This window comes from Schistocerca cancellata, chromosome 8, assembly GCF_023864275.1.
Source record: "Schistocerca cancellata isolate TAMUIC-IGC-003103 chromosome 8, iqSchCanc2.1, whole genome shotgun sequence".
In the NCBI taxonomy this organism is placed as follows: Eukaryota; Metazoa; Arthropoda; class Insecta; order Orthoptera; family Acrididae; genus Schistocerca; species Schistocerca cancellata.
Window position 1 is genome coordinate 35,303,940 of NC_064633.1, and position 27,177 is coordinate 35,331,116.

Genomic DNA, 27,177 nt, shown 5'->3' on the forward strand with positions numbered 1-27,177 from the left:
ACCCACCATACTTGCTCCGGACACTGCAAGAGGGCTGTACAAGCAATGATCACACGCACGGCACAGCGGACTCACCAGGAACCGCGGTGTTGGCCGTCGAATGGCGCTAGCTGCGCAGCATTTGTGCACCGCCGCCGTCAGTGTCAGCCAGTTTGCCGTGGCATACGGAGCTCCATCGCAGTCTTTAACACTGGTAGCATGCCGCGACAGCGTGGACGTGAACCGTACGTGCAGTTGACGGACTTTGAGCGAGGGCGTGTAGTGGGCATGCGGGAGGCCGGGTGGACGTACCGCCGAATTGCTCAACACGTGGGGCGTGAGGTCTCCACAGTACATCGATGTTGTCGCCAGTGGTCGGCGGAAGGTGCACGTGCCCATCAACCTGGGACCAGACCGCAGCGACGCACGGATGCACGCCAAGACCATAGGATCCTACGCAGTGCCGTAGGGGACTGCACCGCCACTTCCCAGCAAATTAGGGACACTGTTGCTCCTGGGGTATCAGCGAGGACCATTCGCAACCGTCTCCATGAAGCTGGGCTACGGTCCCGCACACCGTTAGGCCGTCTTCCGCTCACGCCCCAACATCGTGCAGCCCGCCTCCAGTGGTGTCGCGACAGGCGTGAATGGAGGGATGAATGGAGACGTGTCGTCTTCAGCGATGAGAGTCGCTTCTGCCTTGGTGCCAATGATGGTCGTATGCGTGTTTGGCGCCGTGCAGGTGAGCGCCACAATCAAGACTGCATACGACCGAGGCACACAGGGCCAACACCCGGCATCATGGTGTGGGGAGCGATCTCCTACACTGGCCGTACACCACTGGTGATCGTCGAGGGGACACTGAATAGTGCACAGTACATCCAAACCGTCATCGAACCCATCGTTCTACCATTCCTAGACCGGCAAGGGAACTTGCTGTTCCAACAGGACAATGCACGTCCGCATGTATCCTGTGCCACCCAACGTGCTCTAGAAGGTGTAAGTCAACTACCCTGGCCAGCAAGATCTCCAGATCTGTCCCCCATTGAGCATGTTTGGGACTGGATGAAGCGTTGTCTCACGCGGTCTGCACGTCCAGCACGAACGCTGGTCCAACTGAGGTGCCAGGTGGAAATGGCATGGCAAGCCGTTCCACAGGACTACATCCAGCATCTCTACGATCGTCTCCATGGGAGAATAGCAGCCTGCATTGCTGCGAAAAGTGGATATACACTGTACTAGTGCCGACATTGTGCATGCTCTGTTGCCTGTGTCTATGTGCCTGTGGTTCTGTCAGTGTGATCATGTGATGTATCTGACCCCAGGAATGTGTCAATAAAGTTTCCCCTTCCTGGGACAATGAATTCACGGTGTTCTTATTTCAATTTCCAGGAGTGTAAAATGGAATGATCACATAGGTTCAGTTGAGGGTAAAGCAGGTGGTAGACTTTGGTTTATCAGTAGAATACTGGGGAAGTGCAATCACTCTACAAAAAAGACTATTTACAAAGCACTCATGCAACCAGTTCTAGAATATTGCTCAAGTGTGTGGGTCCTGTACTAGATAGGACTAACAGGAGATATTGAACATAAACAAAGAAGGGCAGCACGAATGGTCACAGGTTTATTTAATATGTGGGAATGTGTCACAGAGATATTGAAGGAACTGAACTGGAAGACTCTTGAAGATAGACATAAAGTATTCGAAGAAAGTCTACTAACAAAGTTTCAAGAACCTGTTTTCAATTATGGCTCCAGAAATTTACTACAACTGCCTATGTATCACTGACATAGGGATGATGAGCATAAGATAAGAATAACTGCTGCTTGCACAGAGGCATTCAAACAATCATTCTTCCCATACTCCATATGTGAATGGAACAGGAAGAAACTGTAATAACTGGTACAATGGGACATATGCTATGCCATGCACCTCATGGTGGTTTGCAGAGCATATATATATATATATATATATATATATATATATATATATGTGTGTGTGTGTGTGTGTGTGTGTGTGTGTGTGTGTGTGTGTGAGTGCGAGTGTGAGTGTATACCCGTCCTTTTTTTCCCCTAAGGTAAGTCTTTCCGCTCTTTCCGCTCCCGGGACTGGAATGACTCCTTACCCTCTTCCTTAAAACCCACATCCTTTCGTCTTTCCCTCTCCTTCCCTCTTTCCTGATGAGGCAACAGTTTGTTGCGAAAGCTTGAATTTTGTGTGTATGTTTGTGTTCGTTTGTGTGTCTGTCGACCTGCCAGCACTTTCATTTGGTAAGTCACATCATCTTTGTTTTTAGGTATATTTTTCCTTCGTGGAATGTTTCCTTCTATTATATATATATATATGCAGAACTTCAGGGGAAAGCTGATGAGACAGAAACAGTGACACATTTATTGGTATTGTAAACAGAAATTAACAGGCTTGGGAATAAGTGATTAAAAGGTACAAATGTAGAAATGTTAAGAAGGTACAAATGTAGAGCAAGCTTTAGAATGGCTTGTTAACAAGATCCAGAAATTGCAAGGGCTAGTTGGAGAATTAAGCAGACATGAGGTACATAGGAAACAAAGTGCCTTAAATTTTGCGAGTGAAATCAGTAAAATATTATTTGGGACATTAAATGAACAGGGTGCCTCCTATTTCAAATAAAAGATTGAATTAACTGAAAATAAACAGAAGCAATTGCTTAAGTTGACCAAAGAGCAAATAACAGTAGTAAAAGCAACTTTCATGAGTTCCAATCATACAGTAGTTAGATTTGCACATTATGAGGAAATGATTCTTAAAAACATGTAAAAGCTCCATAGGTATGTGAATGAATATGCTAAAAGTACTGATTAAAAGATACAGCACTTAGCTGTGATCACCACAGTTAACCAATTATTCGAAATGACAGTCACAATTGCATTATTTATTTTGCCACCAACCAGTTTCAACCAATGATGGAGTCATCTTGAGGGCAATTTATACCACTTGGTTGCTCGCTGTAGTCGTCACCCTGCCTGTGCACGGTTGGTACCAACCAAGAACACAAACTGTGCAAATTCAAGTAATGAATATAATAGAGGAAAACATTCCACGTGGGAAAAATATACCTAAAACCAACGATGATGTAACTTACCAAACGAAAGCGTTGGTATGTTGACAGAGACACAAACAAACACAAACACACACACAAAATTCAAGCTTTCACAACCCATGGTTGCTTCATCAGGAAAGAGGGAAGGAGAGGGAAAGACGAAAGGATGTGGGTTTTGAGGGAGAGGGTAAGGAGTCATTCCAATCCCAGGAGCGTAAAGATTTACCTTAGGGGGAAAAAAGGACAGGTATACACTCGTACACACACACATATCCATCCGCACATATACAGACACAAGCAGACATATGTAAAGGCAAAGAGTTTTGGTAGAGATGTCAGTTGAGGCGGAAGTACAGAGGCAAAGATGTTGTTGAATGACAGGTGAGGTATGAGCGGCGGCAACTTGAAATTAGCGGAGGTTGAGGCCTGGTGAGTAATGGGAAGAGAGGATATATTGAAGGGCAAGTTCCCATCTCTGGAGTCCTGATAGGAGATGGGAGCTCAGGTGATGGGAACTTGCCCTTCAATATATCCTCTCTTCCCATTACCCACCAGGCCTCAACCTCCGCTAATTTCAAGTTGCCGCCACTCATTCCTCACCTGTCATTCAACAACATATTTGCCTCTGTACTTATGCCTCGACTGACATCTCTGCCCAAACTCTTTGCCTTTACATATGTCTGCTTGTGTCTGTATATGTGCGGATGGATATGTGTGTGTGTACGAGTATATACCTGTCCTTTTTTCCCCGTAAGGTAAGTCTTTCCACTCCCGGGATTGGAATGACTCCTTACCCTCTCCCTTAAAACCCACATCCTTTCATCTTTCCCTCTACTTCCCTCTTTCCTGATGAAGCAACCGTGGGTTGCGAAAGCTTGAATTTTGTGTGTGTGTGTTTGTGTTCCTATCAACATACCAATGCTTTCGTTTGATAAGTTACATCATCTTTGTTTTTAGATATAATAATCCAAGTAATGAAATACACATACTTTTAACAGGGCAATGTACAATGCAGCACAGTTGTGTATTTGTGAAATGAAAAATGCATCTTTCCATTCTATCTCGTGACAAGTAATAGTGATAGCACCTGTGCTCAGAATGGTATCACAGACTTAAAAATGTATGTGCAAAGGTGAAAAAAGACAGTTCCAGTGTAAAATATGTAAATGGTTTTAATGAATTTTTAGTGCTAGGAAAAGTGCACATTATATGTAAAGTAGATAGTAATTAGCACCTTAATGTAAAGATATACAATGAAAATGTGTCAAACACTGGTATATCTGAGTAAAATGGTAGACTGCATTAAATTTTACAGCAAATTCAAGCTTGCCTTAGGAGGTTTTGATGAAACAGAAAATTCCACGAATCCAGGATATCTAATTGATTTGATGTCAGAACTGGACTGCATCTAGAAGAAGCACATTAAAAAATTTAAAAACCAGATCTTTTTTTTTTTTTAGTCTGTGCAAAGCAATTCAAAACAAATTGCTGGAACTAATTTGTGAGGTACACTTCAATCTCATCAGGAGTGAACTATCAAACACAAATACCCTAACAATCAAAGTTGATGAAACCACTGACTGTGCAAATTTGTCACAGCTGTTGTAATAATTGAGTATGAGCTACTGGGGAAAATAAATGAAAGATTTATTGCCTTTGTACAACCAAAAAGTCAGACTGCAGCTGTTCTCAGTGAGCTAGAGAAAATGAACATAAATGAACACCTGAGAAACTGTTAGCTCAGTGTTACAGTGGTCCTCCACAAATGGCCACAAAAGTGGAGTTCAAATCATGTTACATGCACCAGTCAAATTTATTAATTGAATGTTGTGTGAAAGGCAATAAGTAAGTGCAGATCTTTTTCAGAAACTCTGAAGAAATTTCTACCCTATTTTCCCCACTCTCTTGGCAGAATGGTGAAGAAACATATTCCCACCTCTCCTCAGGCCATCAGATTCATTTTCAAACCACAGAGCATGAACACTATATGAGTACCAAAAGAAAATTATTGAGTGTATGGAGTAAATGACTGATGATGATACTAATGATTACAGGACAATAAATACAGATAAGGGACTGAAGGGTTTCCTGCAAGCTGACGATATCCTCTTCTGGTATTTTTATCTCTCTCTTTCTCGTTTTGATAAAGTAATGCCTCATTGTTTCATTCTGTACAGTCAAGAACAGCATAGGAACACTGACACAGTGAAAGTCATTGAATATGTATCTCACTTTGTAGCTTCTGTCCTGCTTGTCAGTGCCTCACTTGACATGGCCATCAGTGGAAACAGGAAGAACCAACTGCAAATTGCAGATATTTCACTGAATCAGTCCAGGCGGGATTAGCTGAGTGGTCTAAGGCGCTGCAGTCCTGGACTGTGCGGCTGGTCCCAGTAGAGGCATGGGTGTGTGTGTTTGTCCTTAGGATAATTTAGGTTAAGTAGTGTGTAATCTTAGGGACTGATGACCTTAGCAGTTAAGACCCATAAGATTTCACACACATTTGAACTTCTTTTTTTACTGAATCAAGAATGGTGTGTGCACAGGATGTATGCAAATGCATCATGACTTAGATCAGTAATTGATTCATTCTTAATGATCACTTGTCAATTGTACAGCTATTTGAACCATCATTGTTTTCAAAACACAAAATTGTTTTCCACAAAAATGAACTGAGATGTGCTATTAATTTGTTTAAATTACAGTCCTCAGACTTATGTCATGAACTGAATGTGTCATACAGCCAAAAGGATTTTATGTGAGTGTCAGGTGCTTTGACCATGTTGAATTTTCTTTCTGAAAGTAATTTTCCTGAAAGCGTTAAACTTCTGCAGATAATAGTAACCTCCCCAGTGACAAGAGGGGTGGAAGAATGCTGCTGCTCTATGTTAAAGTGAGTGTCAACATTTGTGCATTATACTATGAATAAGGACAGACTTTGCACAATTACAACATTCATAACTACTGAATCAGCCGAATTTCAGTGAAAGGGTCATCTCCCATTTTGCAGTGCAGAAGGGGAGACAAGCTGATTTAATCTATAAATAAATCCACTAATGTAAGCAAAGGCGCATTCATAGACAACAAGAAACAATTCTTTTGTTGTAACTATCAATTTAGCTTAAGAAACTGACTGAAAAAAAGAGTGATGACATATTTAGCCACTGATGTCACATTTTACAAAATGCGTCTTTCTTACTATTGTTTTTTGTGTTAAAGTGTCATTTTATGAGGCTTGAGCACAAGAAACCATACTAAAAGTAACATATTTTAGAGAGATCTTTAGTGAACTGAATCACCTACAATGCACATTTTCACAATACACAAATATAAATATGTCAAATTTGGTATGCAAATTAACATTTGGGTCATTCATGTCAACCAATCACAGCACAAGACCTGTGACATGACAGAAACATGACTGTTTCATCACACAAACTCGTCATCACCGCAGTTTGAGCATACAAAACATTAAACATGAGAAGCTTAGAAATGAAAACACCAAAAACATTAAGCATGCAGTGAAGCTAACAAGCACCACAATAAAGATCTTTCTGAAATGTGCCTTTTAGTATGATTAGTTGTTGCACACTGTCAAGAAATGTGATGTCGGGGGGAATAATAAGTTACCTATAGATTTTATCTTGGAGTTAGCTTTTGATGTTATTTAGGGGTTGATTCTGGAAGTCCAGTATGTAAACATTTGTTGTCCCCCTCCCCTTCCCCCTGAAATTTTGGTAGTGGTGACAAATTAATCTGTAGGGTAGCCTGAGGTCTAGGTTAGTTCCGATTGATAAATCTCGCAGCCTTCCTCAGTATGGAAACCACAAACCATGCGTGTTTAGGATGTATGCTGGCCATGTCTGTGGTTCACCAGTCAGATCCTACTGCATCACATACCACATCCTGACTGTCAAGTCATCGTATAGGTATCAGATTCTGACCACTTTAGCCATACCCTCTTAGGACACACCAGTATACTTAACTCAGTTACTGCAACTCGTATCAGTGGTATAGTTTGTACCTTCTAAGAAACTGTTACTGTATTAACTCAGAAGATTAGTACATTTCCATTGTTCTTTGGCTATCCGAACACCTTCTTTCACTAGCGGTGTGCACACACCTACAGCATGACATAACACTTTTAATAGAGATAACCTGAACTCTGAGTTTACCCCCAAAACATTGCTGCCATCATAACAGTGACAAGTTACTTGTAATAAGGAATGTAATAGAAAGGTAATGAAAGTTTAGCAGATCAGAATACTGCCAAAGACAGAAATCAGAGCTATGTACTAGTAACCCTATCTGCATTTCTCAAGTTGTTTTTGATATCCAGCTTTTTGAAAAATTGTACATAGACAAAATAACTGCTATAATAATGAATTTTATAGCACAGACACACAAGTACAAAACTGGTTCTAGGTTCTTTCGTGTGACGCCACGTGTATAGACTGAAGTTTAAATTGCTCGTCACTATTTTGTGAAGTTTTAGTTCTGAATTACTTATTTTAAAATTCATTTGTGTTAATATTCACTGTAAAAGTAACTTATTAGTGGATTTTCATTCATCTCAGTCATTCTTCCTGTGTTGTTGACTCGAGTGGTCTGTTATTCAGGATTGTGCTTACATCGTTCGTCCAAGCCTCATGCCTCAGTAGCATGTTTACATTTTACAGCATGCAGTTGCAGTTGAGCAGTTGTAAAGTTAAGTACTGACAAATTCATTTGTGCACAGTTATACAGTTATTAAAATTAATAGTTTTAAGAAGTTTTCATGCTGTTTGTGGCGAAATAATGATTTAATAAACTTTTGGAAACATTCACTTGCTGTGTTTTTTAGAGTTTTCTGTGCCTTGAAGTCATTTAGTAAATTTTGTACTTTAGTTTTGCAGCTGATGTTTCTTATTGTTTCTAGTGAAATATTTTAGTAAAATTTTCATTCAGTGTTTCAACTTCATTGAGTGTTCCAGTGGCTGCTTGAATTTTTGGTTTCAGCTAATAATTTTGTGTAGTTTTGTTGGTATTAGTTGTGGTTTAGTAGCATTAATATAAGTAGTTGCTTTCTTAGTACAGAGAGAGTTTCGAGATCACTATTGCTAGTTCTATAAATAGTTATACCTGTGTTACTAAACTTAGATAACATAGCCGTATAGTTTTTTTCCAGTAACTGTAAAATTTCACCATGGGTGAAAAGTATGGGCTCTGTCATAGGTTTCTAAGAAGTGGGTTATAGTATGGGATTTGTTCAAAGTATTTTCATTGGTGGGAATGCAGTGGGGAAGCCAGGGGGCATTCTAACAAGATCCTCTCCTGGGAATACAGAATCTGTAGTAGAAATAAGTTGACAGAGGAGCAGGAGCATAAGATCTGTGCCCTTCAGGTGCAGTTACAACCCGCAAAGGAGGAATTACATAGGTTGAGGAGGGTGAATGGTGCTGGGGAATGGGAACTGGCAGTTGGCAAGAAGGCAGCTAGGAAGAGGAGGTATTCAGACAGTTGTACTTTGTGTATATGCAATAGATTTGACCAACTGTCAGAGTTGAGTGGAGAGGTGCTTCTTGTAGCTTTAGGTGTAGGAAACATCCAGCAGTCCTCAGCAGTTAGGTGGCCTAGGTCAGTTGCAAAGTCTTACAGATAGAAGAAGGGTCTGCTGTAGTAGAGGTGTGAGCCAGCAGTTGCAGGAAGTGTTGGGGAGTGAGTACCCGCTCACCAGCATTGTGAAGCCTAGTGCAGGGTAGGCTCAGGTGACTGACAGCATTGAGAGTTGTGTAGGAATTTTACAAAGGAGGATCAGGTAGTGATCATGGGTGAAGGAGGGAACAGTCTTCATAGGGCTGGGGAATATGATGTAGGTGCTGACTTGGTAAAGATAGCTACTCAAACTGGTGGCACTAATGTGCATTTAATGCAACTGTTTCAGTGTTATGATTGGCGTCATCTTAATGCAGCTGTTAGGCGCGTTAACATGGAGCTGGAGAGGGCACTGATGGCAGAGGGCATGGGTAACATCTCAGTGGTGCCAGTTAAGTCTATCATTGGATCGGGTTTCAGTAGGCATGGCCTGCACCTAAATAGGTATGGGAAGGAGAGGCTAGCAAAGCTTATAGGTGACAGTGGTGTGTGGTGGTGGGATTACTCATGAAAAAATTCCTGTAGTAGTTGGTGTTAGAGCTGCATCTATTTTAGATTGAAGTCAGCTGATAGGTATACCTACTTAAAGGAAGTGCCTCTAACTAAGGTCTCACCTTAAGAGGACATAATGCTTCTGTGTAGAGAAGGAATTAGCATATTTCATCAAAATATAAGAGGTATTAGAGATAAAGTTAGTGAATTGCTTATAGACGTTGATCCTGAAATTATCGGTATATCAGAGCACCATTTAAATAATTTGACAATTCAGAGGCTTCCTTTACCGGGGTACAGATTAGCTGGCTGTTTTTCAAGGTGTACCCTGAGGGGTGGGGGAGTGGCCATGTATGTAAAAAACAGTATTCCATTTGAGTCCATAGATGTATCACAGTGCTGCACTGAACAGGTATTTGAATGTTGTGCAGGGGCAGTTGAATTTAGTGAAACTAAACTTCTAATTGTTGTTCTTCATAGGTCCCCTAACTCTGACTTCAGAGCATTTCTGCTCAAGCTAGAGGGCATGTCTTGATTCACTTTATAGGAAGTATCAGAAATTAGTTATATGCAGTGACTTCAATATAAATTTTGTATATGATGGCTCAAGAAAGAGGATGTTGGTAGATCTCCTAAATTCATATGATCTGATGGAGACTGTGCTTCTCCCAACTAGGGTGCAGGGGAGCAGTATTTTTGTTCATTCTTCATTACTAGATGGGCATTCTGTTAGAAGAAGGGTGAATGGCCTCTCAGACCATGATGCACAAATTTTAACACTAAAAGGCTTTTGTACTCATACAAGTGTCACATATAATTACAAACTATGTAAGTAAGTTAATCCAACAGTAACACAGAGTTTTTTAAACATCATCAAGGAACAAGAGTGGCAGGATGTTTATAGTGCCGACAACATAGATGACAAATATAATGTTTTCCTTAATACATTTCTCATGCTCTTTGAGAGTTGCTTTCCATTAGAACATTTTAAATGGGGTACTAGCAGTAAAAGGCAGCCTGGGTGGCTGACTAGTGGAATAAAGATATCATGTAGAACAAAGTGGGAATTATATCAAAATGTTAGAAGTAGTCACAATCAAGCTACAGTAGCCCATTACAAACAGTACTGTAAGGTGCTTAAAATTTTTATTAGGAAGGAAAAGGGTATGTGGCATGCAAATAGAATAGCTAATTCACTGGATAAAATTAAAACATATGGTCAGTTGAGGAGGAAGTGTGTGGTCTGCAGTACAAGGTTGATGATATAAAGTCAGTTCATAGTAAAAATATTTCTGTTACTGATCGTCTGCCTCTGTAGCGTAGCGGTAGAGTTACCGCCTACCACGCAGGGGGCCTGGGTTCAATTCCCGGCAGGGGACTGGGTGTTGTGTGTACATCATCATTTTCATCATCATTGACTCACAAGTTGCCAATGTGGCGTCACCTAAAAAGGACTTGCAATATGGTGGCCCAACTCCCCCGAATGGGACCTCCCAACCAACAATGCCATATGATGATTTTATTTGTTTATTTATTTTTTGTTACTGATAGGTGAGATAGATGTACAGCATTTAACACTCATTTTCTGAGCATTGCGGGTGAATTAAATAAAAACTTAGTTTCTACAGGGACTCTGAAATACTCCTCTTTCACACAGACAAGGGAGAGATGGAGTCAATAATTAAATCACTGAAGACTAAGGACTCTCATGGATATAATGGAGTGCCTAGGAGAATATTAAAGTACTGTACTGCACATGTTAGCCCTGTATTTAGCCATATTTGCTTTAGGAATGGTCAGTTTCCAGAACGATTAAAGTACTCAGTAGTAAAACTGCTTTATGAAATGGGAGAAAGGGATAATGTAGACAATTTTAGACCTATTTCTATGCCATCAGTGTTTGCTAAAGTTATTGAAAATGCTTTGTATGTAAGGATAATTGATCATTTTATATCACACAATTTGCTATCAAAAGTACAGTTTGGCTTTAGAAGTCATTTAACAACTGAAAATGCTATATTCCATTTTCTCTGTGAGGTTCTGGATGGGTTAAACACAAGGTTTCAAATGCTAGCCATATCTTTTTTTTATTTAACTAAGGCGTTTGATTGTGTTGATCACAAATCATTGCTCCAGAAGTTGGTCCATTACGGAATATGGGGAGTAGCTCACAAATGGTTCACCTCTTACTTTAGCAACAGACAGCAAAAGGTAATTATTCACGGTGTTGAGAATGGCTGTGATGTGGGGTCTCAGTGGGGTACGGTCAAGTGAGGAATGCGCCCAGATCAGTGTTGCGTCCACTCCGGTTCCTTGTTTATATAAATGATATGCCCTCTGGTATTATGGGTAACTCTGAAATATTTCTCTTTGCTGATGACACTAACTTGGTAGTAAAGGATGTTGTGTGCAACATTGGCTTGGGTTCAAATATTTCATTTCATAAGTTCATGGCTTGTAGAAAATAAACTAATGCTAAATCACAGCAAGACACCGTTTTCTACAATTTCTGACACACAATTCAACAAAACCTGATGTCTTAACTTCACAGAATTGGCATATGATTAGCGAAACTGAACAGATCAAATTTATGTGTTCAGATAGATGGTGAACTATCATGGAAAGCCCATGTTCAGGATCTTGTTCAAAGACTTAATGCTGCCATTTTTACTATTAGAACAGTATCCAAAGTGAGCAATCGTTTGACACAAAAATTAGTCTACTTTGCTTATTTTCATTCACTTATGTCATATGGTATTATATTTTGGGGTAACTCTTCCCATTCTAAAAGGATACTTTTGGCTCAGTAATGGGTGGCTCAGGCAATAATTGGTGTAAGTTCATGAACCTCTTGCCGATCCCCTGTTCACAAGTCTGGGTTTTTTGACATTGGCCTCTCAATACATGTATTCCTCATTCTTATTTCTTGTTAACAATATTAACTTATTCCCAAGAATAAGCAGCTTTAACTCAGTTAGTACTCAGCAAAAATCAAGCCTGCATTTGGATTGGACTTCCTTAACTCTTGTGCAGAAAGGTGTGCAGTATACTGCTGCATCCATTTTCAATAAGCTACCACTAGAATTCAAAAATCTTAGCAGTAACCCACGCGCTTTCAAATTAATACTGAAGACTTTCCTCATGGGTCACTCCTTCTATTCTGTCGAGGAGTTCCTTGAAAAATTATGCTGATTCTTGTTGTACTGTTGATTGTGTTTACTTAAATTTATGGCTTGACTTTTTTTGGGTTCATAAAAGTAATAACAGATAAAATAAAATGTTTATGTTGTAATTTCATGTACTGATATGTTCCATGACCTTGGATAATTGCTCCTCAGTTTGGTCCTACAGAACTTGATGTGTAAATAAATAAATGTACCAAATAACAAGCAAATTAGGCACAAACGAGTTGATCTAAACAAAACTTTTGACCTGAACAAAGACCATAGAGAATGAAAGTCACTGCTAAACATGAAGCAGTACTAACAAATTTTGAGTGCAATCTCTTACTGTCTGCAAGAAGCCAGTATTCTTTGGGATTTCATGATCAATATTCATATGAAATGTGTATGAAATTTGAACCTCTTATATTATATGCACATATTTTTAAATTTTTCTTTCATGCTTCATTCTATTTATGACTATATTGCAATTAAAAAATGCACATTCCATACTTGTTCCACCATTTATTGGTAATTAAATATTATCGTTCCCATTAATGGTTTTATAAATTATATATTTGTGTCTACCACAGAAATTGCATTTATAATAGCAAAAGAACAAATCACTTCTCATTTAGACACAGCATCCAGGTTACCAACACATAACCAATCTTAAAGAACTACACTCTCTCATCTTACAACAAATCTTTGCATGTATCTTAAAGCTATACAAGTACAAACATATAAAAGAATAATATAAAGATAGAGATAAAATTAAATATATTGATTATAACAAAAATTATAAAATCTCCGAAATATTTTCATAGAGTAAGAATCTGAACACACTAGATCATTTTTTATCATTATTTAAGACAGATTTTATTCAGTAATTTTTTAATTTTTGTAATTTGTTTTTCTGCCTTATGAATGGTGTACATATGCCATTTTAAATATTAAAAATAAAACTCACATTAAAACAAATAACAAAGATCATAGCACTTTCTATGACTTAAATAGAGTTTAAAATTGACTATCAGGTACACAGCATTAGCAAAATTATAACATATAAAAAAGCTGAAAATACATTAGACCAGACTAATTTTAGAACTAAAGTGACCATCCTAATACATTTTACAATCAAAACACTGAGAAATTATCTGAAGTTTCATGATATTTTTGTACTTGAAGCAAAGAATTATGTCTATAAATACAAAACAAACATCTTGTAATTATCAATGAGTGGCAAGACAGTCTTACAATACTGACTCCAAATCAAAAATTTTAAATTTACTTACAGCAGAAACAATAAAGAAGGGGAAAACATCATTCCAATGGTAAGAAAAGCACATATATAGTTTAGGCATATAACATTCAGTTTATGCAGGACTAGCCCAACAGTTGTACCAACAAGTAAAATTATATTAACAATCATGGTCACAAAGAACGGTAAAGTGGAAGTATAAAATATGAGTGTAAGATAACAGGTAAACCGGATATAGTGATATGTAATGATAATGCCTGTATAGTGGACAACAATAAGAATTTAAGGCATACTGGAATATGATATGAATTCAAACTATGAGGCCTCAATAAATTTTCAGGTGTAAGACAAGTTTGTAATAGAAAATGATGTAAGTGGAGGTCGTCTATCTATAATAACAATCTTTGGTAGACATGTTGGAACCAACCAGAAAAATAAAAAGGAAGAATAATATATTTATCTTGCAACTAACATTTAAGATGCTTATATGCTTCCAAAATGATAATTTGATCAAAGGAACAAAAATAGAACTACAAACCCTCTATAGAAAGTGTCCAAACTATTTACAAAATTTCAAAGCTCAGAATAATATACTAACTAGTAGAAATATAGACTGGAATATCATTGGCTGATACTGCAGAATGTTAATATTAGTGCTTAAGCCAATTTGGATGGTTTAAAAAGGTTCCTCTCACTGTGAAGAAGAAATTGTAAAACAGCAGTTCTTTGAGATGTGTGGACTAAGAAAATGAACAACAGCAAGGTAATGATCAGAAAGTTAGAAATAGATCAAACAGTCATGTAGGAAAACAGAGTTAAGGAAATAATCTACTAAGATTATTGAATAATTAGATCCATACACTATTTGGCTAACATTACAAGCAATGCAATGGACAAGCAGGACTGGAAATTACTGTTGGGCTAGAATGAGTTTGGTCACAGTCATAATACTGTATATTGACTTGATAAAAGGATAACATAAGTTCAAGGAAAACAAAATTCAAACTGATGTAAGCAAAAGACAGTCATAATAGTTGAGTTGTTTGTTGATATCTGCATGAGTTGACTAAACCATTGCGACATATTATCCACACAGATCTCATATACAAGTACAGTTACACCATGAAAATACTCTCCAGTATGTAGTATTCACATGCTATGAAAAAGATGTTGGTACTCTTAACAGCACAAAAAGCTAAAGTGCATAACTGACTGTCAAAAATGCAGTAAAACCCCAGTTTTATGTTCCTGGATTTATGTTTTACTACTTCTTACATTCATTTTTGTCAGTCCCAGCAGAAGTCCTATTCTCTCAATGCTTTTCCATCATTAATGATTCTGTGCTACAACATTTCCACCATTTTAAGTTTTTTGACATTAGCATCACCTTTAACATTGATTTTCATACATATTTCTGCAAAAAGTTCACAGTATTCCCATTCTTGAAACAAAGCAGAAAACACAGGCTATATGCAGAGTTACTGACCATGTAATGTAGCATTCATGTGCTAAGCCAGATTTTCACTGTCAGCATGCTGGGTCATGGCTGCCTGTATTATTCATTTGCAGTGTTTGGAAGGGTGGGAAAGTATGCTGAGTCACTGCATTAACGACAATCATGATGTCAACAGTTGCTCTAGTAGCAACCTTCCTTCTGCTCATTGCATTGTGTTACAACAGCTTTAAGTTAATTTACCAGTCATTTATACAAATAAACACCACTTCTGAAGATAGCTGTCTCTATAATGGGTTTTCATGAAGGGGTTTTGCTTATGCATGAAGTACTCTACTCCATACCAGGTGCACAGTCTTAGGGTGCTACAAATTGATGTCAGACATAAACATTCCTCCTCAAGATGCTCTGCAACATGACAACAATTTCTATCCTCTTTCTCACCCAAGACATCCCTAAACTGAGTGACCTCCTTGTTGGCAACAAGCTGTAGATTTCGTGCCTATTGTTCTCTATTTACAAAGACTGCTAACTTTATTGTTCTAACCAATATTGTGTTATAAGTTTTGTTTATCATAATTTTATAATGATTATCAGTACTACGTCTCACATTAGAACACATATATCTTTTTACAGTGGTTTCATGAAAGACTTTTGCTTCCAAGTTGCTGATTTTTTAAATGAGCAAACTTTAAATTTTTTAATTTCATAGTTTGAAAATATAAAGAGAATGACAGTAAGAGTAATTTATTCATTTTTCTCTTGTTGTGTTTCCATGCTTTCTTGTATTTTACATTTTCCCATATTTTACACTTTTCTGGGTCAGTCTGTTGGAAAGTTTAAAAAGTGAGTTTTACTGCATCTTAAATAATTCTGTTAACCATGGGTGATTGCCCCTCATATTCCAAACCTCCAAATAATCCTTAATGACTTTAATTGCATGATGATCACAATGGTTTCAATGAAAGAGAAATTTTGTGGCAATAACTTCATATTAGAACGCAGACTATTATTTGATGCAGTAAAGATGTTAAGAGGTGCTCGATTCAGTCAGCATCAATGTATAACTTGATATGCAAATAATTTTCCATCTATGACAACAAAGGAAATTCCTGGATGGAAAATTATATAAAATAATGGGAAGTATAGTGGACTGGTGTGTGGGGCACAGAAACATGTAATAGGAAACAGTTAACACTAGCCTTATGACTCTTGCTCTTTTTCTAGCATGCTTGTTTGTGTAGATGTGTGTACCCTTACTAGAAAAAGAGCTATAGCTCAGAACCTAGTGTTAACTGTTTTCTATGGTGTGTGTGTGTGTGTGTGTGTGTGTGTGTGTGTGTGTGTGTCTAGCTCCAGTCTGGTATGGGTAAGCTGTTGCCTTCTCCTTATTTTACGTAATTTTCTGTAGAGCACTTCAAAAGCCAGAATGTAAGATATAAAAACTGCTGATAGAATAATAGAGATAAAAATAATAAAATTGTGTGGTAATATTGTTCAATGTAATTTTATGTATTGTGAAATCTTTATAGCAAGAATTCTAGGATGGATACAATAGTAAAAATTAGGAAAGACAATCACTCATATGAAAATAAATTATGGGTGTCACATAGACACATGGTACACCTAATAGATCAGAAAATCATATAACAAACCTATTTGGAGGGTGAAATGAATCTACACCATTACCTGATCAAGAATAGTTGGCAATATATCTCTGCTTAGTGAGCTGTTTGATTCCATTCATATTTTGTTGATGTTTTTTTGAAAATTGCATATCTTGTTTTCATTATAGGAGTTTTCAGTATCATAATGTTGTCTGGCAACAATAATTTGAAATTTCATTATGCTTAGGAATAGTTAATTGTTATTTTCTCCATAAAATATGTTTTTGTGCTGGTTACTGTTTTCCTTATAAACGTCATCTCAGAACTGCTGTTATGTTATCTTACAAGCTCTTTGGACCAATGAGGTGGACTATCTTTGTTTTCCACATTATAACTTTTTTGAAAGAGTCTCTGCATTTGGTTTGAGGAGGACAGACATGGGAAGCCAAGTCTGTGAATTTCTGTATTATGAAATGTATGCCATAACATCAAACTGTATCGAGAATGTTAATGTTTGTATTACATCAGAACACCTCTCCGTCCGAACAGGCCTCGGAAGGCCCAACGGTACTAACTGGCTGCCATGTCACCCTCAGCCCAGAGGCGTCGCTGGATGCGGATATGGAGGAGCATGTGGTCAGCACGCCGTTCTCCTGGCTGTATGTCAGTTTATGAGACCGAAGCCACTACTTCTCAATCAAGTAGCTCCTCAGTTTGCCTCACCAAGGGCAGAGTGCACCTCATTGCCAACAGTGCTCGGCAGACCAAATGGTCACCCATCCAAGTGCTAGTCCAGCCCGACAGTGCTTAACTTCGGTGATCTGATGGGAACCACTGCGGCCACTGTGGCTAGGCCATTGGCGTTTTAAATGAGAGAGAGCAGAAAATATAAAATCAGTGAACCTTAAAAGCAGAGTCTGATTGGAAAGTCATCATTTTAACCAGTGTCATTTATTACGTAAGTGAGGAGAATCATATTATTACCCAAGTTGAATTCAAGAATATAATATGATCGTCCAACATTAACAGATTTATGTTCTTTTCATAAATGTGTCAAGACCAGGAGCTCTGAAAGAATCATAATCTGAATTTCACAGGACAACAAGCTGAGTGAACAATTTCTATGAGAAATCAAGATGAGTATATTTATTGACTGCTGCTTACTGCCGCAATAAACTTACGGTTGCCCTGTCTCCAACTCTGTTTTCCTACTTAAAATAATATAATCTTCTATGTTAAGTGATGCTAACAAGTATGTTGAAACTTGGTTATCTTCATTTAATTATGATCATGGTTACTGAACTGAGGAAACGGAGTTTTACAAGGGAAACAGAAGTCTGCATTCTTGTGGTTTGGTGTGCGAGTGTGTTTTGGATCTGACACAGAGAAAAAGCATACTTATGCCATAAAACAATAATATTGTAGCTCAAATGATATTGTGATTTTCTTGATCTGTTACACATTACATGTATCACATACTGATGTGCCACACACTAATTACTTGCAGATGAATGGTTGCCTTTTGATATAATAATTTGTTCACAGAAGCTATAAAATTATTGGTAATGATTTCATTTATTTGACATGCTGAAGATGTTACTTAATAATAAGAAACAAGAAGCATCTAAGACTTTCATAGAAGTTAATAGGAAATTGAAAATAAAAGTAAACATCAATGAAACTAAAATGTTCCTCATGAACAAACAAAAATTTAGGATGAAGACAAACACAAGGAACCTCAAAAATTTCTCAAGAGAGTAGAACAGTTGCACTGATAAACGTATGTCCTCCTGGAGTGATGGACATGAAAAATACTGAAAAACACTTTTTCAAGAAGTTAGTGCACAGAATGTACACACAAAAGTATAAATATCAGTGGACAAATTACAACTATGATGCCATCTTACATAAAATCTATGAAAGTCTTATTATTTGTGATAAATTGTGTGAGCAGATGAGGTTCCATTTTCACAGAAACAACATTTCACACCAGAAGAAAGATGAGGAGGTTAAATTGGAAATTACAAGTTTTATTTATGGCAAGATGATTTTGTTTGTAGAACTAAAAGTATGAGTGGCTGATCACTTGAATGCAACAATATGAAAAGAAACAAGTCATTAGACTTGGAAGTTAAATTAACGAAGAGCAAAAGAATGAAATGAAAAACATAATAAACTGTTAAGACCCAAACAAACTTCTTCCACTGGCAGAAAGGCAACATTATCTCACACAGCCCTTGTTTAGAGCCAGTTCCCTACATCTGATTATTATCAATTTCTAAACAACAGAAATGTCTGAAGTGGAGAAAATAAAATAATGTAAAAAAGATTCATTACCCCTATAATAGGTATTTTAAAATTTTGTGAAAGACTTTTTAAACCTCTAAGATCAATGCTTCATCATGCAGATAAAGCAAAACCACTTCTAAAGGTAATATCACAACAAAGATATTATTTGAAAAATAAGCCTTTTAGTTTTCTATTATTATTATTATTATTATCATTATTATTATTATTATTATTTTCACAGACTGGGGGATGCAAAGCAATGATGTGTGACTCCATTTATTGTGCCCACATTACTAATACAGCTAAGTAACTGTAGAGACTCACATGTACAAATCCAATAGCTGATGAAGATTGAGGAAAAGCTGTTTCCATTTCAGTTCTGCTCACAAAAGGAAAAGAACAGTTCTGATATACAGAGAAAATTCTACGAAATTCTTCCCGAAGGCCTGTAACTGTCCTGACACTGGAAGTGGCATTACTGGGGGCAGTCTCTTGAGAATTACTTGAATGCAACATTGAAATAATTTCAGCCTCTAAGCCAGCATTTACAGCCTCTTTTAAGTTTTCAGGAATATTCTGAAAGATATAAGAGAATCTTAATGTTGGTTCTTGTCTTGCAAGTGCAGCAGTATCTATTTGAGGAGCAGGTCCCCTATTGTTACTGGCAGTGCCATGCTTTCTTTGGTGTATATTACCCAACAAATGTATAAAACGCCTAACAACTAGGTCAATGCTAGACCCTAGTTCAGAAGACATGCCAAAGAAGAAACAGTTGCTAATAATATGTGAAATATTTCTTGATTCCAAAAATGTGTGGTTATCTGCTATTGCTTCTGTTAGTTCAACAAACTCACTCAAGTCTTTCTGCAAATCGGAAGTGATACATACATTACCGTAGGTACAAAACCACTCTTGTAAAGGTGTTCCCACAACTTCAGGTGGTTGCTGACAAACTGGCCTTCCTGCCACTGCCTCTTCATGGACCAAAGTCCAGCCACTTAAAGGAATAATACTGCAGTTACAATTCCACTCATTACCGCGTAGATCCAACCTTTGATTAACATAGAAATTAAAAGCATTTGTCACACAGCAATAAGGTGTTTGCATCAGACAGCTGAAAATTACACAACCTTACAATTTAACAGAGGAATGGTACTGTACATGTGATATCTCACACATGATAGGAAAAACAAAATTAACTTGTGGGGGGGTAACACTGTTTTTGAGATTCATCAGTGCAAAACCAGTTTCATAAATATTGCTTGTATGACATACTGCTACATGTCTCTTTGCATACAATATTACAAACTGTAAATATATAATGATTAATAAAACTGAAATAACTTCAAGAACAGAAACAAAATACTCCATAAAGCACAACAATTGAATCAAAATCAGTAGACTGTGACCAATATCAAGTATCTCATTTCAAATAAAATTTTGTCACAGTTCAAGTAATGAAAATTCTACGATGGAATAACAACAATAGGGAAAGACCAGGATGGAATAATGACAATATTATGAAGACAGTAGTTGCTACTCACCATATAGCAAGAAGGCTGAGTTGCAGACAGACACAACAAAAAGACTCTGAAATAAGAAAGCATTGGATCTCCCTTGGAGTAGGAGAAACACACACATTTACATAAGAACAACTCACACACACATGGCCACTGCCTCTGTGTGTGGAGGCCAGACGGTGATTATGTCTGCTGTGAACAGAAATCTATCAGTGGTGGGTAGTGAGGAAGTGCGGAGATAGGATAAGGAGGAATAGTAGGATAGGGGTGGGGAAAGATGTTAGTACTGCCTGTGGGAGCTTGAAGGAACATAGTGAGGACAGGACAGGACTGTTAGATACAGCATCAGGAGGCAGTACAGGGGGTAGAAGAGGGGCAGCAAGGTTTGCAGGAGAGCTTCTGTGAAGTTTGGAAGGTAGGAGACAAGATACTGGCAGAAGTAAAGCTGTGAGGATGGGTCGTGAGTCATGCTTGGGTAGCTCAGTTGATAGAGCACTTGCCAGTGAAAGGCAAAGATCCCAAGTTCGAGTCTCAGTTCAGCACACAGTTTTAATCTGCCAGGAAGTTTCAAGGATATTATTTAGGTTGTGTGGGCAGTAGAATAGCACTGTGACAGGGGTGGGGAGGTAGTCAGGAGAACATTTCTCATTTCAAGGTACAATGAGATGTAGTCAAAACTCTAGTGGAAAATTTGGTTTAGCTGATACAGTTCTAGTAGTACTAAATTATAATGTAGTTCTGCTTCGTGGCTGTACAATGGGTATATGGGGGCTGTTAGGTGATTGATGAGGTAAAGCAAGGGAGACAAGTCTGGGATGGTAACTATGGACTATGAAGACCTGAGTGAAAACTATGGCATACTTGGAAACAGACTGCTCATCAACACACATACAACTACCATGGGCGGCTACTCTGTATGGAAGCAACCTCTTGGTATGGAAAGGGTGGCAGCTTTAGAAGTGGAGGTATTGTTGGTGGTTGGTAAGATTCATGTGGGCAGAGATACAGATTTACCGTATTTACTCGAATCTAAGCCGCACTCGAATCTAAGCCGCACCTGAAAAATGAGACTCGAAATAAAGGAAAAAAATATTTCCCGAATCTAAGCCGCACCTGAAATTTGAGACTCGAAATTCAAGGGGAGAGAAAGTTTTAGGCCGCACCTCCAAATCGAAACAAAGTTGGTCCATTGTAATATGAGACACAATTTAGGTCGAATGAAAGACGATACAGCTACAGTAGTTTGGTTCAAGTCGTAAGCTTAGCAGTTAAGCTTTACCAGGTAGCCATTGCTATGCATCAGGTGCTCCGTCCGTATTTATACGGGTACCCTTCCTTTTTCACGTGCTTCATCTGGTTTGAATCGATTGCTTATTTTGCTTTGATCTGATAAGTGCGTTTTCTTTGTTATAGGTGTTTACGTCACTCTACGCTGAAAATGCATTACTGTACTGTGTCATGCATTGTTTGTCACATTCTGATAGTGCATGTGTACGGCCTGTTGCCGCTCGCGGCACGCGGCATGACTTGCTTTTGTGCGCGCTACCGCCGCTTAAAGAAAAAAAAAAAAAAAAAAAAAAAAAAAAAAGAGGAATCGTCTCATTAGTGAAACAATGGCAAGAGACTGCAGTTTGTTGTTACTTACACTGCTGCTTTCTTTGATAATGATCAACAAGAACCAAATAATAGACTGCGTATGATAGAACATGTTCTGAACGAGAGTTAGGCGCAAATTTTTCTCCGTTTGAAAATCTTTGCGGCCGCTTCTTTAGTACATCAAATTCTGCACAGAAATTAGTCATCTTACATTTAAAATCTAGTCAGTTGTCGTGCTTCATTTCTGACTATATCACTATTAGGCATAAGAATAATACGAATATAAACATGACACGATACGTATATTCTTCCGCGTTTGCTGTTGTTTCACTCTAGTTTAGTAGTTTATTAGGCAGACAGGATTTAAATGAGAGCAGCAAACACAAAAGAATACATGCCAAAATGTTTATTTTCATATTATTCTTATGGTGAAGAGAATACTGCACGTGATTCACATTTCATCAGGTTCCTATTAGCAACCATCTCTTCTCACGGGTAGGAAAAAACTCGGAACGTAGAGTTGGCCATATTGAGAAACATCCCTAACAGTCTTGCCAGTCGGATTTTCATAGTACATTGAAATTCTGCTACATTCATAGATAAGCAATACGGAATTTGTATTTACTTCGTTGGACAATGTATGAAAATACAGTGCTCGAAACTCGGGGCGGAGAAAAAAAAAAAAATAGGTTTTGGCGCCAGTATTTATCTTTGTGCCCACAAAGCATGCTTGTGTAGCGTTACATATATTCGATGGCAGAAGTTAGTTGTGGCGACACCTACCAACATTTTTCAGAACTTCCGCTTGCTTTGCACTCGATTCTAAGCCGCAGGCAGTTTTTTGGATTACAAAAACCGGAAAAAAAGTGCGGCTTCGATTCGAGTAAATACGGTAGCAATCCTTGAGACTGACATCAAAGAAGATGGCTTGTTAGGCTCAGGAGGACCAGGTGAAGCAAATAGGAGACTAGGGATTGAGGTCATAGAGGAAAGTGGATAGAGTATTCCCAGCTTTGGGACAGATTACAAATTTGAACCGGGATGGTGTTTAGTATTGTGGGTCATTAGGGAGGGTTTCTCTAGATTGCCCTGAATAGGTTGGCATAGGATGGTGCCAATCGCACACTGTTCCATTGATTTGTTCATAAGTTAGACCTTCATAGGAAAAGTAATAGTCTATGAAGATATAGTTGCTCATGGTGACCAGTGATGTGTTTGTAGATTTGGAGGCAATTGAGCAATGGGAAAGGGCATCAGGTCCTAAAGGAACAGGAGGTGTGGAGAGTCGTTGGAGGAAGTAGTTGGTGTTTTTTATATAGGAGGGTAGGTTAAAGGTAATAGGTTGAAGGTGTGAGAGATTCTCTCTGTGGGGGCACAATATCCAACCACAGTATGTCTTACCTTATGTTGCTGGCCCTTATGCCAAATGTACATTGGTGGCAGTAGAATCATCCTCAGTTAGCTTCTCTAAATTTTCTCAATAGTGTTCCTCTAAAAGAATGATGCCTTCCTACCAAGGATTCCCCACTGAGTTCTGGAGGCATCTCTGTAATACTTGAGTGGTGATCAAAGCTACTGGTAACAAATGTAGCAGTCCACTTATACATTGCCTAGATGTCTTCCTCTAATCCAACCTGGTACAGATCCCAAACACTTGAGCAGTACTCAAAAATAGGTCGCACTAGCATCCTATATGCGGTCTCCTTTACAGATAAACCACACTTCCCTAAAACTCTCCCAACAGATTGAAGTCAACCTTTTGCCTTTCCAGTAAATCCTTACATGCTTGTTCCATTTGATATCACTTTGCAACATTACAACTAGATATTTAATCATCCTGACTGTGGCAAGCAGCACACTACTAATGCTCTTTCATACATTACAGGTTTGTTTTTCATACTCATCTGATTAACTTACATTTTTCTAGATTGAAAGCTAGCTGCCTTTCATCACATCAACTAGAAATTTTGTCTAAGACATCTTGTATCCTCCTATAGCCACTCAATGATGACACCTTACCATCATCACAGTGTTATCAACAAACAGAAGCAGATTTCTGCTCAACCTGTCCATCAGAGCATTTATTTTTATAGAGAATAATAGCGGTCCTATCACACTTCCATGGGGCACTCCTGACAATACCATTGTCTCTGATGAACACTTGCCATTGAGGACAAGATGCTGTATTACTTAAGAAGTTTTCAAGCCACTAACATACCTGGGAATCTGTATGCTTGTACCATCTTTAACAGTCTTCAGTGGTGAACTATGACAAATGCTTTTTGGAAATTTAGGGATATGGAATCCGGTTGTTGCCCTTCATCCATAATTCATAGGACACCATGTGAGAATACAGCAAGCTGCATTTCACACAAGCAATGTTTTCTAAAACTGTGCTGATTTGTGGACAGGAGCGTTTTCTTGTCAAGGAACATTACTGTATTCGAACTGAATTTTCAAGAGTTCTACAGCAAACAGATGTTGAGAATACTGGTCTGCAATCTAGGGTGTCATTTCTTTAGCCTTATTATATGCAGGAATTCCCTATGCTTCTTTTCAGTTAATTGGGACTTTGCACTGGGTGAGAGATTCACAATAAATGCAAGCTAAGTAAGGCACCAGTGGCATAGTGAACTCATTGCAAAAGCAAACTGGGATTCCATCCAGACTTGGTGACTTATTTTTTTTTTTTTCCAAATATTTCAGTTTCTTCTCTACATGATGGATGCCTATTACAATGTACTCAATACAGAAGTCTGTGTGATATTCAAACTTTTCCACTTGCAGCCTGTAGCTGAGAAAAATATTTCATATTTATTAGAAGTAAGAGTAATCCATCTTTCTTTCCAGTTCCTGGGCTTCATTTATGGTGATTGTTCCCAAGAAACCAGTAATGAAAAAAGGGCTTTTTGCTTCTGCATAGACATGAGTGTGCCCAATAGTGTCACAAAATTCGATACCTATCTCCTCCAAGGATCAGACATTTTAGATCACCTTGACAAATACAATTCTTCCAATTGCTACATTCCATCCTGGATTTTCGATTGTTTGGAAGATCAGGAGAAGGCATTATAAAGAGCTAAGTATGCCCTTTGGCCTCTGATACACTCCCCCAAACTTTTAAACATTTTGGTGATACACTTTTAAAGAATGTAAGGCTGATCATGTGTCTAGTATACTTGGGTGATGTAACTGTCTTCTCATGTGCAATGAGAGAGAATACAGTACAACTGAGAAACTTCCTAACTCACGTTACTGACACTAATCTAAATTAAAAATTGGAAAAGGGAGTTTTGTGCAATAACAAGTGCACTATCTAGGCCATGTATTTTGAGCAAATGGTGTAAGACCAGATCTGCAGTTAACAGAAGCAGTAGACAATTTTACAGTGTCAAGGAATGTTTAAAAAATTGCAACTATTTCTGAGGTTAACACATTGCTACAGATGTCATTACTCTATCTTCATAGAAATAGCAAGACTGTTTAGTAATGTATAACATGAAGCACAAGGAACTTGCTGAACTGAAAAATGAAATATTAAGGTGAGAACTTGCGTAATTATGTTATTTAGCAGAAAATTATAGTTTTTGGAACTAAATGTTTACATTTCATCTTTTACAAAATTTGGCTTTGGAAGACTTTGCATTTTACAAAACAATTTATGTAAAATATATCTATGTTTTCTCCTGAGCATATTGTCATGCATAAATAATTCTGTAGAAGGTTTTTCAATTGTAAACAGCACAAAATATTAATTATCACAAAACTGTAAGTATAGTGTATTGTTGAGATATTATATAAGTGACAGTGTCTGCAACCACAGTGGCAGTTGTAATATTTAATATTACTTGAAGAAAGTAGGTTAATACAATGCCAGTTGGTAATGGCAGTAGGCTGAATTGAATAAATGAAGAAGTTATGCGCTAAGTGGTGTCTGAGTTTTTCATTCCAAAGAAGTTACCCTATGTGAATTGTAAAAAAAGGATGAAGCATTTCCCAAAAGCAATGACAACAGAATTTTGCAATGAAGAAATATAGACAGCAATATACACCCCAATTCCCAACTGGTGCTGACTCACATGCAATCTAAAATCAGGTATTTCTCTCCCCCTCTCTCTCTCTCTCTCTCTCTCTCTCTCTTTTAATTTAAGCTTTTTATAACTCACATGAGAACAGAAACACTACAAGCTCAGTATCTGAAACTCAAAGATGATGGAGCATGGGTAGAGCTGCTAATAAACATTATTTCAACTACAAATGTGAAATTTTTCAAGCACAAGATTTTATAATGATTTTTATGTGAATGATGAACAGCAAATTGAAATATTTATGAAATTTGAATTTTAATTTACATCTATATTAAGAAAAACTGATTTCTTGAATTCTGGATATTTCACGAAAATTCCTAGGACTATTAAAATTATGTTTCATCATTTGCTTAAAGAGCCCAGCTAATTTAACAGGATAAGTACTCAATAATAACGTCAATGTGCTAGCCCAAGTTTTCAATTTTGAAGATAAACCTGCGAACTTGTTTAACATCTCTGCTGCTGAAGGAAAGTAGTGGCATCCTAAATGAAGGACACAGACGAGAGAAGCTAAAATAGGAGAGCTTCAACAGGAAACAAGAAGAATTTTATGAAATAATGGAAAAATATATGACATTGGCAACAGCAACTGAGATAAACTACCAAGAAGATACAGAAATAAAGGGAAAAAATATGACATTGCCAACAGCAACTGAGATAAACTACCAAGAAGATACAGATGAACACACGCTATAGAAATGTCTTTCCTCTTCTTTCATTTCGCCCTCTTTGAGGAACGCTGGATCAATCATTTCTATGTGTGTTGTTCTTTTCTTAGGGCCCAGTATTTCTTCATTCTTTCTGTTCTTCTTTTCCTCTCTTCTTCCAAGATGAAGGGTTTGGACTTTTGTGTAGATTTGTCTTGGAACCTTATGTTTTCATCTTTAGTAATTAATTTAGCTGTTTGATCGATAAGTGAATCTTTAATTCTACTAGGTCTTTCTCAGTTTCTATTAAGCCAGTTGGGTTTCATTTTGTGGTTATGGAAAATGTCAAAGATTTGTTTGGTTAATCTGT

General features: G+C 37.8%; 1 pseudogene; it reads right to left on the reverse strand.

The window, feature by feature from the left end:
• Window positions 1-17,411: 17,411 nt before the first annotated feature.
• Window positions 17,412-17,529, reverse strand: LOC126096133 (5S ribosomal RNA; annotated as a pseudogene).
• Window positions 17,530-27,177: the final 9,648 nt, after the last annotated feature.